Source organism: Schistocerca gregaria, chromosome 2 (assembly GCF_023897955.1).
Source record: "Schistocerca gregaria isolate iqSchGreg1 chromosome 2, iqSchGreg1.2, whole genome shotgun sequence".
Classification (NCBI taxonomy): Eukaryota; Metazoa; Arthropoda; class Insecta; order Orthoptera; family Acrididae; genus Schistocerca; species Schistocerca gregaria.
This window is the reverse complement of record NC_064921.1, coordinates 1,006,823,345-1,006,837,292: the sequence shown is the minus strand read 5'-3', so window position 1 is coordinate 1,006,837,292 and position 13,948 is coordinate 1,006,823,345.

The window sequence follows — 13,948 nt, the reverse complement described above, 5'->3', positions numbered from 1 at the left end:
GAGCAATATACTGCTTGACTCTTCGGTGAAGGTATGTTCTCGAAACTTTAACAATAGCCCGTACCGAGCTATTGAGCGTCTATCCTGCAGAGTCTTCCACTGGAGTTTATCTATCATCATGTCATATAACGTTATAACTTTTCAGGTACATTCAGTGGCGTAAGTGGATACTGTGTGCTAATAGAGTTGAACTGAAACGGCACGGATGACGCTGAGGTCTTATTACACCATCAGAGGAAATGTAGTAATTAATTAACTATTTTCCTTTGATAAAGACTAGAAAGTAACAATGGCCACACCAATATTCCAGAAAGGTAGTAAGAGTAATCCACTTAATTAGAGGCCCAGAACATTAACGTCCATTTGCATCAGGATTTTGGAACATAGTGTGTTCGAACATTATGAATTACCTCGAAGAAAACGGTCTGTTAACACACAGCCAACATGGATCTAGAAAACTTGGTTTTTGTGAAACACAGAATGCTCTTTACTCGCATGAAGTATTGAGTGCTATTCACAAAGGATTTCAGACTGATTCCGTATTTCTGGATTTCCGGAAGGCTTTTGATACTGTACCAGCTTATAGTGACATAAGCTTATGGAATATCGAACCCGGAGAGCCCTGCCAGTCAGGGCATCATGAGTGACAGTAATGTACCATAAGTGCGGTACGAGCACACCGTGGGCTTGCATCCGTACATTGCCCCACCACTTGATTTGTCTCAGTCGTAGGATTTGGGAACATGTAATCTCCCTCTCACTTATCGACGCTAATGACAGTAAAATTAAACCGCATGCACCTAATGGAAACTTGGGAAAAGCAATCGTCACAGAAGTTAATTTGTCGGTAAAAAGGGAAGAAAGGGTTACATATAAATGAAAGGAAAAATTGCAAATGAAATTGGTGGAAATTAATTTTGAGAAAAGGGTAAAATTAATAAAGAAAATAAATGTGCGGTCGTTACGTTAACAATTAATTGGCGTTAATTAGATATTTGAGATCTGGAGAAAATTACGGTCGCCAGTCCTATGGACATCTACTATAATAACTGAAAATGAAAGACTAATGCACATGTAATTAGCACTAAAAGCGTGGCAACTAAAGGTTGACACGTGTCGTGTGAAAACTGAATGTTTGTCAGAAGTAATGAATTTCGCTACACTCTGACTTAATTCAGCAAAAGAATTAATAAAACTGGAAAATTGAAAGTTAATTTACTGACTGAAATTAATAGTGAACTTTGTTTCTGAAGAACTACGAAATTCAGTAAAAATAAGATTAGTCTTGGGCGACCTCAACAATCATTTCAAGAACTACTAGAATCTACGCCATTTAGAAATAAGAGATTTATCTTTGAACTTGAATTAAATGATTCTGAATAATAAACAATAGTAAAATTTAGTACGTACAAGGCTGAGATGCACTTACAGATAAGCTAAAATATGGTAACAAAACTCGCACTCTTAATTTGTGCCTGTTTAATGTAAATATTTGACGCTATTATTAATACCTCAACTTTCCTTTGAAATTAATGCTGTAAAATGTATTGATATTACTTTAACGCTGGCGTTTGAATTTCAAAGACACTCGAGTTCTTTTCGGAAAAGGAAGGGACCGTGCTTGGTAATGCAATTGGGACAATGAGCAACAAAGGTTAATGTAAGTTGCTGTATTTTTGTGATGCAACAGTTTGAAAGTCTTCCATACAGTTCTAAAACTTTACGTGCTTTTCGTCTTTTATTGGTTGATTGAAGGTTTGAAGTCGTTGATCGAGGAGGTGGCGACAGTCACTTACGTCGGACATAGCTCTTTCAGAAGCTGGATGCTGGCGCGCCTTCTTCTCGTCATGGCCACCATGCTAAACGGGCTCTTGATGTGTGTCAGCTAATGTTTCCCATCCCCGACACCGTTCCAGAAACTATCATCGCAACTCGAGCGCAATTACATGCTGCCAAACCCCCGGAAGCGAGGCAGCTAGCGCAAGTGTCACTCAACACACGTGCTCCACCGCCCTACTCCAACCAGACTCCGCTCTGCCCGCGCTCCACGCGGCAGACTTAACACTACCAAATATCCTTAACACTTTGGTTCTAAAGATACAGAAATGTCATATATTCAGGTAACAAAGATGGAAAAAAATTTAGAGTACAATAGATGGAAATAGGAGGATATGCATTTCCGGCGTTACAGTCAATGTCAATTGCGTCCGCTCCACTCACAAGACCTGCATGTTACAATACATGATCAGAGCGGCAGACTTGGACATTACCCTTCTCCGCGAGGTCTGTCCCGAGCTGCATTTAGACCCATATGGCTACACAACCTACAACCCACCATATGGTGATGGCGCAGGAGGAATGGCCATCTGAGATGGCATGGAAGTGATGGACGTAACATTCTTGTCGAACGCGCGAGGCATCGCTATCACACTTGGCACAGTCTACGCTCCCACTGGTTCTTCACACCGCGGTGACCGACACGTCTTCTATTCGGAGGAGGTCGCCCCACTTTCGCAAGGAAAATGGACCATTTCATAGTGGGCGGCGATATTAAGTGTTCTGCGGCCCGAGAAGTAAATACCTCATTACGTCCCATGTACTGCTCTACAAGCACTGATACGTGACCTCGCGCTCCGCGATACATGGCTCTCATATCATGGGCAACAGCGGGGATATACGCATTTTACGGCCACTGTGCCAGTCATCTGGTCCTGGAACTACGTCTCGCGTAACCTCCGTACAGCGACCCGTGATGCCGTAACTGGCCGACGGCCTGCACTGATCATCTCGCGTATACCTGCACTATCTCCTTACCCCGACAACACACAAGGAGCAGCAGAGGCCCATGGACGCTAAATGTCAACATTCTTCGCGGGGAATCGTGTCGGCAAGCGACGTGGCGTCGTTGTTTCAGGCGCCTGCTCATGTACGCTTCCACGTTGCTGTGGTGGCTGGGGGGTGTCAGACCTAAACTTGAAAGACCCTGATGGCCTACGGCAGTGACAGATCGAACGGGCAAAGGACGGCATCTGAATTTTACTATACAGCTTTACGTGAGCTGGCGACGCAACCGCTGTCTTCCGAACGTCAGATGTCCGTCCAACGCATCAAAGCTGGTGTACTTCGCACCACGTCAGAGCACTTGGTTGGAGGCCGCATCCGTGCGCGAGTGGTTTGAGCTCCAAAATAAAAAAAAAATCGAGTGTTCCCGAATTGTCACCACATTAAACAGTTTTGCATAATATGCAACATTACATTAATAGTTTGGTCAATGCACACAACAGAAACACTATCACACCGTAACAAGACCTTAGTGTGTTCCTAATTATACATGTGAAAAAAGAGTTGCATAGTCATGGAAGGCGTTGTAGGACGCGAAATTCATAGACGGAAGTCGATATCACAATATTAATCACATATTCAGATTCAAAGCCAACATAATATCTTATTTCAAAGTAACTCTTGAAAACCAAAAACGCAATAAGCAAACTGTAAATAATGAAATTAATTATGTTGGGCTTTGACGAGGACTGAAAGCAGAAAATGTCAGAATTCCTCGTCTGCGCAACTCGTATTTTCAAATAAACAGGAGAGATAACCCAAGTAACACCAAGTCCAGATGCACTAACAACCGTTAAAATGCGAGATGCTCAGGGTACGGAGCCTGATATGAAAAGGACACCTCATACTATGGCAAAAAGCAACTTTTAGATCTTCAGACTGATGGTCCGCATTGGGGCGACAGCCAAGAAATGAATAATAATCAGAACGTGTTGGCGCCTAGGAAATGAAAGACAAGGAAACCAAGTTCTCTTAGCTCAGCCATGACTATTTTCGGAGGGTTGGCATTAGACGTGTATCCAATATGACCAACGTAAGCCATAAAATAGAGGGGATTGGAGCAATAATTTCCCTTGCGTGGCGTACATATACGCATTAGCAATTTAACGAGGTTGTCATTGCATGTGAATAATCTCCCGCTATTGGAGGATGTAGCAAAAAGAGTCTATAAGGGGAGGCAATTTACAAGATTGGCCTAACTGAAATATTCTTGACACGGAGTTGAAAGGCACGACGTAACGACACCATCATTGAATAGAGTTTTGTAGCATCTCAGGTGGTACCTCGCGACAGATATCACGTCTCGGAAACCGCAACTTCAGAACAAGTCGAGTAAGCCCTGGCATTCACGCCAGCATGTCACATAACTGGAGTAGTGCTTTTTCTGTTGCAATTCAGTTTGAACGCGTGGTGTCCTGCAGTTCGCAGCATCTCCCAACAGTCAGTACCACCCATATTAACGCAAGAAATAAATGTAACTGAAGTGATACAGAGACAGATCGTCGTCCCTTAAAAAATGGACGCTAATCTATTTAGTCTTCGTCACATACATTCGTTGTTTTGTTTTGATATTGCCAAGGAATTGACTAATCCTACAATTGCAAGAAGAAAAGAAGGTACTACCAAACAGACACGTTATGGCCGATGTGATGTTTCTGCAGTAACACAAAGGAAAGGAAAATTCTCTAAATCCTGTTTTCTGCTGATGTACATAACGAAAACAGAGTAATTTCAAGATGTTTTGAAAAATACAGACTCACATTATTATGTGTCGTTGGACTGGTTAATTTTGAATGTGGCAAAGGACAACGTTCTGACTATCATCTCAAGCCCAGGGTGGTAAACAGACATTCCACATAGATATTAATTCTGGCCCTGTCTCAAAGTAATCAAAAATGTGATGTGATGTTTCTGCAGTAACACAAAGGAAAGGAAAATTCTCTAAATCCTGTTTTCTGCTGATGTACATAACGAAAACAGAGTAATTTCAAGATGTTTTGAAAAATACAGACTCACATTATTATGTGTCGTTGGACTGGTTAATTTTGAATGTGGCAAAGGACAACGTTCTGACTATCATCTCAAGCCCAGGGTGGTAAACAGACATTCCACATAGATATTAATTCTGGCCCTATCTCAAAGTAATCAAAAATGTTGCTGTGACATTCCAAGAGTATATAAATAGATATTAATGATAACTTTGGTATTTAACCTAAAATGCTATCACAGAATCTCCCTTTTCCATATTACATTTAATTAACCAAAGCTCTCAAGACTCAAGTTATATTCAATAAGCAAGTTTAATTATTTCTTCTCTCAATAAATCAATTAATATTCCAACAATAAATATGTAATTAATCAAACTATATCTCTATATGTAAAAATATTATCAATTGAAACAGGTAATCTTTAGCAGTGACAATTACACCTACGTCATAGCTGTACAATGAACTAAGTTCGGGGAGGATGAATTTATCTAATCTTTACTCATGTACTCATTGTAGGGTAGGTTAGTAATTAGTTCTTGAATTTCTCTATTCAGAGCGTACGCATGTTGGAGTATGCAACTCTCGCAAATTGGACTCAACATTTAATTTCTCCAAAAACGCTTCGTACATTACCAAACTACAACTGCGGCGGCGTTGTCTCCCTGATGGATCTGAAATCACTAATTCCCTATTCTAGCCTTGGTTGAAAGTAATCAGTCTCAAACGCTACGCGTTCCATGGAATATTCAAATTCCCCTAGTCGAAATTAATGGCAATTGCACATTCGCTCTGGTTTGAAGCGACGTGTGCAAAATTAAGCCAGAAAAGATTCCCGCAGGAATATTTAACTATCGCTTCACGTTTGTATCAATGATACGTTAAGCGTATCGCCCTCACTTCACAAACGTAAGGTAGAGTTAGAGTCGCTCCTTTACCATACGCAGGTGTGTGGTCCGCCGCTAGACGTAAGCGCCCACTCTCACTGTCTCTGTGTCTTAATTGAGTTCTCAAAGTGCTTTTGTATGACGTTATCATCCCCACCTTGATTCTACTACGTCACTCGTCTGGCTTCAGCCGACCGCTCCCATGTTACAGGTAAATCCTTATTTTTCTTGCCTGGGTCTCCACTCGTTAATGTACTCTGGCCACTTACTAGCGTCTCGGCCGTGTTTATTCTCATAGTTATTATATAGAGTTTCCCTTATTTCTTTCTGCAGTGCACCTGGGCTTTCTTCTGTTAAAGCTAATTGAGTCGTTTCAATGTAATTAGCCACCTGCCCTGTCCATCTACAAGCACTTTGTTATATTACTCATGCCTCTGTCGTCAAAATGGTAAATCGTCTATTGTTCCGTATATGAGATGGCTCTAATTATATCTTGTTGTCAATAATATCGTTATTTGCTGGGGCTTTTATTCGGTATCGTAGTTCTGAGCTTATGTAAGGCCCGAAAATGTGGACACCTTACAACACAAATTCACTATATAAATGCATTACTTTCATGCCCGCTTTGACAGTTGAGGCTTAAAATGGTAGCGCTGTTAACAAATGATTTACGATGCAACATTTTTTAGCGCAGCTGCAAGGAGTTGTTGAAATTATTGGGCACATCATTGGGGAAGCATTTTTCACTATCCTGTGTTTGCATGATATGATTTTTTCAGATACAAATTCTGCATAACATTAAAATTTATGTGAGGAAATTCTTATCCCTGAAACATTACCCCTTCTTCATGATTATACAGTTCTTGCCAATAATTTCGTTCCCAGTTTATGAGGCTAATATAACTTGATGTCGACAAGTGTTTGCTCCAGAGACAACCTATAACTAAATGTGCATCTCTGGTGAACCTTAATTTGACGATAGGCTTGCCAGTGCAACGGTAAAACGAAAAATGTGTCGCTCCAGCTAATTAACTTTGAGCAAAATAAACGGTGTCTGCAGAAGAAAAGAATTCCAACTGAATTTACACGTTTGGCAGTAGGAATCAATTATTTGTCAAAACTTATGGCAGCATAATGGTGAACTGCATTTCGCGATTTAACTTTGTGACGACTGAAAAAAAGAATTTGTACAAGAAAAAGTAAAAGTAAAAGTTGAAAAAAATAGTTCTTTAATAAAATTTACATACCAACAAAATGGAAAATGAAAGTTATGATCAAAGATTTGACGCTGTGGGTTTCCAAGTCGCCTAAATTAAAGCTAATGGTTCAAATGGCTCTGAACAGTATGAGACTAAGGACATAACTCACATCCATGCCCGAGGCAGGATTCGAACCTGCGACCGTAGCTGTCGCGCGGCTCTAGACTGTAGCGCCTAGAACCGCTCGGCCACTCCGGCTGGCAATTAAAGATAATCCAGAAACTTTCTTTGCTGTCGCTATTTATCATACTGTGTCAATAGACTCGTTCGCGTATGAGTAAATTGCACATAGGACAAAATTTTTCATACTAGCACATGACAGTGGAAACAACATAATTTACTTTGCAGTCTTTGACTAAAACAATATTAAAAGTTCCTTTCCAAATATTCATTTCATCAAATCATCCAAAAATTCAAAATATTATATAAGATTAACTCCTTGTCCTCTTTTGTTGTGACTTCGCGCAGACGGCTCCAATTTTTTTTCGGAATCCTATTGACAACTTGACCAGCACGGTGATTATGATCTCCGTATTGGTTGTGACCAACTGATACTCAATCCAGTAATAAGTCCGTAGTCAATTTGGCACCGCTTCTTTCTCGTACACTTTGTTATGCAACCTGAGTCCATATCTCTACTGCAAAATCGGAGAGAGATTCCTGTAGATATATTTGGTACTTCAATACAGTCTCATCTAAACAGCTGGTAATCCTATCAAAAAATTTCATCTTAAACAAGCATGTGTTTTTAGCCGTAAATTTAAAAATAGAGAGCTTTAGTATTTACCCCACATTCACATATTTCATAAAATAAAAAAGGAAGTTCACCACAGTTACACTGAGATAAAATTGTTACTTCTGCTTGTAAGCTATTACGTTATTTAAAGTGAAAAGTCCAAAACATGACGTACATAAAATCACATTTTTGTCATTAGTGCTCAGTGCTTAGTCGGTCCTAATCATGTTGGTGAGATGCACGCTACGCGCAAGAAGGTTACGCCGAGATAACAAAAGTTATGGGATACCTCCTAATATCACGTTGTACTTCCTTTTGCACGGTGTAGTGAAGCAACTCGACATGGAATGGACTAAACAAATCGTTACAAGTCCCCTGCAGAAATATCGAAAACGGCAGGCAATAGTACGCTGACCGACCCCTCTCTAGGAGGACAACGAGACAGCAGCGCTGCGCCGCCTGGCCGCAGCCCAGTTGAAGATTAGCCGTTCTACGAACTCTACGGCTGTGACTTAAGGACTGTATAATTTCATTTGCAGTAGGGATTGTCTGTAGCTATGGGATTTCTTACTTTGTCCGTCGCCCATTGCTTGCGACACATCATTGTACATTCTCGAAGTATTCAGAGTGAGATTTTCACTCTGCAGCGGAGTGTGCGCTGACATGAAACTCCCTGGCACATTAAAACTGTGTGCCAGACCGAGACTCGAGCTCTGGAACTTTTTCTTTCTCGGGCAAGTGCACTACCATCTGAGCTACCCAAGCATGACTCACGACCAGTCCTTACAGCTTCAGATCTGCCAGTACCTCGTCTCCTAACTCCCAAACTTCACAGAAGCTCTTCTGCGAACCTTGCAGAACTATCACACCTGGAAGATAGGATATTGAGGAGACATGGCTTAGCCACAGGCTGGGGAATGTTTCCAGAACGACATTTCCACTCTGCAGCAGAGTGTGCGCTGATGTGAAACTTCCTGGCAGATGAAAACTGTGTGTTGGTCCGATGCTACGTTCGAGTTCGGGCCGGCACACTGTATTAATCTGTCAAGAAGTTTCTCGAAGAATTGTTATTTATATTACTATCATAAAAATTCAGTGATACGATGTGCTTGAATTGTTGTCTGGCGATCAGAGAAAGCAGGTTTTTTGGGCACCCCACATTTTGACGAGTAGGCAGAACACAACATGTGCCATTCTTGAAACCTACCACCATCTCTTACCAACTGAAGTCCGGACTCATCTGTTCAGGCCACGATTTCAACCGTCTAAGGTCCAATCACGAGGCGACGACAGTCACTGCAGGTGAAGCCGTACTGTTATCAAAAGAAACCGCGTCGATCGTTTACTACCATAGCCCATTAACGCAAAATTTCTCAGCACTGTCCTAAAGGATACGTTCGTTGTGAGTCCGAACTTGATTTCTGCGGTTATTCTGCGCAGTGTTGCTTGTCCGTTAGCGATGGCAACTCGGGGTGCAAACGACGCTGCTCTCATTCGTTAAGGTCATTGGTCACCGTCCGTAGTGAGAGATAATGCCTGAAATCTGGTAATCCCGGCAGAGCCTTCACACGGTGATGTCGGAATTCAGAATTGCCAAACGTTTTCTGAAATGGAATCCCATGGTTCTACCTCCAACTACGATTCCGCTTTCAAAGTCTGTTAATTCACGTCGTGCGGCATGAATCACCTAGGCGCAAGTGACAGCTCCGCCAGTGCAAGTGCCATTTACATCTTGCGTACGCGATGCTACCAATATTTGTATACCTGAATATGTCTATCACATGACTTTTGTCCCCTCAGTATATATTGAGTGTCGAAATTACACCAAAAACGAAACGAGCCTGCTGGCTCTTAAGTAGTATTTCAGACTGGCATGCAGAGAAACATAGTCCCTAACACAAATGAAAAGCAATTTAATTTACACTCAATGCTCCCTTCCATCTGATAGAAACTTTCGCTGCATTACTTAACACAAGTAATATCAAGATCGCCCACTGCTTTGATGCCAAACTGGTATCTAATAAAACTCTCACAACATTCCCTAAAACTACTGGAAAACTCTAGCACACTTACTCGCAGCTCGTGTGCAGTGCGTTCTACCGATCAGTCAGACTATGTAACAATAACTCTGAAAATGTTTAGCCGGCCGGTGTGGCCGAGCGGTTCTAGGCGCTTCAGTCTGGCACCATGCGACCGGTCCGGTCGCAGGTTCGAATCCTTTCTCGGGCATGGGTGTGTGTGATGTCCTTAGGTTAGTTAGGTTTAAGTAGTTCCAAGTTCTAAGGGACTGATGACCTCAGAAGTTAAGTCCCATACAGCTCACAGCCATTTGAACCATTTGAACCATGCCACAGAGACGCACTCGTGATTCCTACAATGGACTGAGCTGCTTTGAAAAGGGGTCAAATTGCGGCCTTCCTAATGGCGAGATGGTGCTTCCGGAAGTCCTGCGTCAGTTGTGCAATGATCCTGGTAACAGTTACCACATGAGTGTTGTCATACCCGTAGATGAGCTTGTGGACGCCGACGCAGCACCGGATCGTCCAATTGTAAGGGCAGCAGTGGCAGATGGCGCAACTACCATAGCAGAGATAACAGGGCTTATGACCATAGACGTGTCATCACGAACTGTTGCAAACCAATCACTAGGAGTGCGGCTACGGAGACACACACCTCTAGCCCGTCTGGCGCTCAAGCCCCGACATCGACGTGCACTTCTCGACTGGTGCCGTCAGAGGATCACTTGGAAGATGGAACGACGCTCTTCAGTGATGATAGCAAATTCTGTATGCACTCAAGTGATGGTCACTGACTCGTAGACAAGACACACTGGCCCCCCACAGGCCTTAACGACTGTGGTGCCAATAACCTACAACTCTCGTTCACCTTAGGTGTTGCTGGAGGTGACAGTAACTAATCAAAATGTCATTAGATTCACTGTTTTGCCGTTCTTGTAACATGAAGAAGAGGTGCTACTCCAACAACAAAATGCTCGCCCACACTCTGCCCGTGACACACAAAGTTCTATGCAAGAAGTGCAGCAACGTCCCTGTTCAGCTCGACCTCCGGACTTGTCTCCAGTCGATCAAGTGTGTGATATCATGGCACGAGAAGTGTCTCGTGTGATTTATCGGCCAACAACTCTAGTGAACTATGTGAATATGGTAGAGGGGGTGTGGCATAACTTATCGCACGACAGTATTTGCCATATGTACGATTGACAGGATGCCGGAGTCAGCGTCTGCATTTGCCGCCCTTGGACGCTACACCACGTACTAATGCATGGGTCGATACCGCTTCTGCTATTGACCTGTAAATGTAACAATTTCAAGTATGACATACGCGCTGTTCTGACAATAAAGCTTGAGTTAATTGCAAACCTCTAAAAGAGTGTACTAATTTTTTTCCTGGTAGTGTATATACAGTGTGTAGCCGATATAAATGCCGATAATTCTGTCGGTGATGGAGGACGGTATATTGAACAACATTACGTAAGTATTTACATCATTCACAGACAATCAATTGAAGCTATTACAAGTAAAATTTTTAGGTTGGGTAGTATCTCCAGGTACATGTCGCAAGAGCGTGCCATTGATACTTATTTTCCTCAGGGCAGAACGTCGGGTGCTGAAGGGTGCTGGAGACGCAAAACGACAAGCGTAGTCCACTTAGTGATGCAGTTACGACCGTGCAGAAATCATTATGTAGTAAATAGCTGACGCTTTTGTGGCGTAGATAGTTCGACATAGAGAAAAGAAAACCGACACACTGAGGCGTTTACATATTAAGGTACGACATGTAAAAACATCTACACTTATATCTTTACAGCCTGTGTATGACGGGCTGTAACGGATCATTTCGTAGCGGTGACTGAGGGCGAGTGCTGACGCGCTGCTTCATGGACTCGGGTAGACACGCCGGTCCCGGATCGAATCCGCCCAGCGAATTAACGACGAGGGCCGGTGTGCCGGCCATCCTGGCAGTGGTTTTTAGGCGGTTTTCCACATCCCCCTACGTGAATACTGGGCTGGTCCCCACGTCCCGACTCAGTTACACGGCTCGCAGGCATCTGAACACTTTCATACTCTTCCATGGATTACACTAGTCGCAGACGGTTGGGGTACACTAATTCCTTCCCGGGGGTACGGGGTGGTGGCAGGATGGGCATCCAGCCACCCCTTCAACTAACATTGCCACATCCGTTTAATCATGCCGACCCTACGTATCTGCAGGAAACAGGGCACAAGCAAAAGAAAGAAAAGAAGTACGTCGTGTGCTGAAGTACGAATTTGCGGAGACGCAAAACGATTAATCTATGCTGACAGGCGTAATTCACTTAGTGGTGCAGTTACGACCGTGTAGAAATCATCGTGTAGTAAATATGTGACGAGTTTGTGTGAAGACAGCTCGACATAGAGAAAAGACAACCGACACACTGATGTGTGTGCGTATTAAGGTACCACATGTAAACATATCTCCACTTATATCTTTACAGACCGTATACAGGGGGTCTGTAATGGATCATTTCCTAGCGTGATGTGTGTGCATATTAAGGGACGGCAAGTAAGAATATCTACACCTACATTTTTACAGCCCGTATACAGACGGGCTGTAACGGATCACTACTGACGGCGAGTGCTGGTAGCTGCTGTGAGCGGCAGTGCCGGCTTCCCAGTGTCTGCAGGACTGCGGCTATTGTAGTCTCTGGAAATAAAGGACTGGCGTCTCCTAATCCGATTTACAGTTGGTGGCCTGTGCCAACTGGTTGGTCTGCAAAGGCGTGTTTATTTCCCACACACTGGCTGGCGTTTCCTAGTTCCCTTTGGGAAATGAACTCCTTGAAGTTTCGTAGACAGGCTGCAGAACTTCACAATGGCACAACGAGCGTTAACAGGAAATGGCCAACAGCAGTACCTACTCTCTGCTCTGGAGGCAGAGTGTCCGAAACGCCTGTATCAGAGAAGAGGGCCGTGGAGCTGTGGACAGCTCGCGACACCGAAGAGTCTGTCGTTGGTGGTGATAGGGTGCCGGAAGGGAGTATAAACCCTCTGCGATGAAGTTGGAGTTGGGGTTGTTTTGGGAGAAGAGGCCAAACTGCGAGGTCATCGGTCTCATCGGTTTAGGGAAGAACAGGGAAGGAAGTCGGCCATGTCCTTTCAAAGGAACCATTCCGGCATTTGCCTGGAGCGATTTAGGGATATCACGGAAAACCTAAATCAGGATGGCCGGACACGGGACTGAACCGTCGTCCTCCCGAATGTGAGTCCAGTGTGCTAACCACTGCGCCACGTCGCTCGGTGATGAAGATGGAGTGGAAGCATATTGTGGAATATCGTAGTCAGGCACCAGTAAGGTCGATCATTGTGTGTGGAAGTTCAGAAAGTGTTCGGAAGTGCGTTCCCTTTGGCACTCACGTCGAACGTCTTTGTTTCTTGCCTGTTTCGGAGGTGGATGTTTATTTTTAACGAGCATACACGGAATGTTTAGGATAAGGCCGACTGACAGAGTTTGTAGCGGGTGTCTAACCGGATACTTTGTCTAACAATCCAAGTGGACTTGGCGAGAGATACTAGAAGAAAATAAAAACTGTGGTTTTCAAAAGACAGTAGAAACCGTTTGGTCCAGAGACTGATTGTAGTCTTCATAGGCCAATCCAGTGATCGGATTAATGTGATCTTTTGAGAGTAACCAAATGGCTACAGGGCATGGCGTAGTGCTATACAGAAAGTCACTAAGTTAACCTTGCCTCGTGGTTCAAAGCAACGTTGACGACCCTGATTTTGATTGGTAGCAAATTCTGAGCAGTGTATGGCAATTATCCAGGTCAGCTAACAAATGTTTCCGAACAAGTTCACGGAGCAGTACTGTGTTGACTTGTCTAGCACACTACACGGCTCCAAGAGTTTGCGAACTCAACATGAGGGAATTCACCAGACGCTACAGAAACGCTGAGATAAAATACTAGAAGGAATCTTTCACTGCCGGGAGATACCTACCCTTTAATTCAGAGTATTTTTTCATGACATCGTCGAAAGAGGTATTTTTTATTGTTTAAATAACTACGCCCTCGAGGTGCCTTAATTGCCTCTCGACGGGGATGCACATTTATGAGATGTGTACTTACTCCGCAAATCACCTTCGCCTTTCCTTTTAATGAACTGTCTATTCAAATAACTCTGCCTTTGTGATCTTATAATTGCTCCGAAGGGGCAAATACATTTATGACAAGCGTACCCGGTT